At 42.7% G+C, this 1,505-nt stretch overlaps 1 non-coding gene across 1 annotated transcript; it reads right to left on the reverse strand.

Annotated features, from left to right (window-relative positions):
* Positions 1 to 212: 212 nt before the first annotated feature.
* LOC117721110 (small nucleolar RNA SNORA17) lies at positions 213 to 346 on the reverse strand. The gene has a single exon (XR_004608383.1). It is a non-coding gene; the product is annotated as a small nucleolar RNA SNORA17 (small nucleolar RNA).
* Between the last annotated feature and the right edge of the window lie 1,159 nt (positions 347 to 1,505).

A 1,505-nucleotide genomic window follows, 5' to 3' on the forward strand; every position in this document is an offset into this window, starting at 1 on the left:
TGGTGCCAAGAGTCTCTGAGTATTTGAGGGTCATCTCAGGAGTAGTCTTAGGAGGGCTGCACCTTACTTGTATATCATAGCACTGAGCAGGGGTCATCTTGGTCATGGTATGCCCTCCCAGGCCTGTGCAGTGCCAGACTGGTGGTCATCTCAGGCTAGCTCCCTGTCCAGGTCCCCATGGCACTGGTCTGTTGGTCATCTTAGGCTCACGTTTTTTAAGGGAAAACCATTCAGATGTTCATAGACCAGAACATCGAGTGTACATGTAGCCTCTCTCCTCTCTGCCACTTACCGATGCAGATGCACATGTGACACTGCAGCCACACCTGATGCCTCTAGGGACAGGTCTCTGCCTTTCTATTTAAACATAGTAAAGGTCTTAATCTGATAATCTCAGTGTTTTCAGGATTCTGAAAATATATTCCTCCCTTTATATATTTAGAAATCTCATCTGCAGCCCAAGCACCAGTGGTCTATTATTGTTCTAATCTAAAGTTCTTACATGAAAACTATCTAGTGTCCTGTTTATGTGCTACCGTTTGCACACAGTATAGTGGTTACCCCTATGTTGAAAACACTCAGTTGAAAAGATGCTAAGGGTTTCTATAACAAGCTACTTCAGCACGGATAACTAACCAGCAGCAGAAAGCCATTTCTCAAGGTTTCAAAGGCTAGGAAGCTCAGCAATTAAGGTAAATTCAGATCTGTTGCTTGCTGAGGACTTACTTCCTCATTGAAGAATGTTCTTACTGCAACTGGCTGGAGTACTAAACAAGCTCGGTGGAACTTTTTTTTTCCTCACAATTCTATTCAAAGTCTCTGTTTTCATCGTGCTTGAACCTGATCATGCCAGGACCTAGTCACCTTCCAAGGTCTCACTTTCTATTTCATCATCTGGAGCATTAGGATATTAACATAAGAATTTGGAAGAGAGACAGAGTCAGACTTTGGCAAGCTGAAGACGCTTACATCCAACATTGTTCATGACTTCCTGGTGGATCTATATTGCTTCTCCCCAAAATTCAAGATGACAGATTTCATTATCTTAGCAATTCTCTTTTTCAGAGAAATACTTCATATTCATTCTTCCTATGAAATTAGACTCTAGTCTCCTTTTCACCTGCTGTTCAGAATCAGAAGGAATTTCTCCTTCACTTCACATGGAAAGACGTTCTGTTATAGAGGAACGTAATGACACTGGAAGAAAAGTTTCTGTTGTGTTGTGGTGCGGTGGGGCAGGCAGCCTCTGTAGGAGCACCACTGTCACAACAGTCCCCACTTTAAGGCCCGGGGAATGTTTTGTTACTCTGAGACCCACAGCATTTCCTAGGACTCTCAGCTGTGCAAATTACTTCCTTTTATACTTGTCTTGAATCTGCCGCAATTCTCAGGAAGTGTTCAAATTTCTTCCTTCTGAATCTTACCATTACTATTTGGTAAAACAAAGATGGAATGAAATTCAATGTAGAGAGGTGGGAAGACATCGGAACTGGCAAAGTCTCCGG

This window comes from Arvicanthis niloticus, chromosome 15 (genome assembly GCF_011762505.2).
Source record: "Arvicanthis niloticus isolate mArvNil1 chromosome 15, mArvNil1.pat.X, whole genome shotgun sequence".
NCBI lineage: Eukaryota > Metazoa > Chordata > Mammalia > Rodentia > Muridae > Arvicanthis > Arvicanthis niloticus.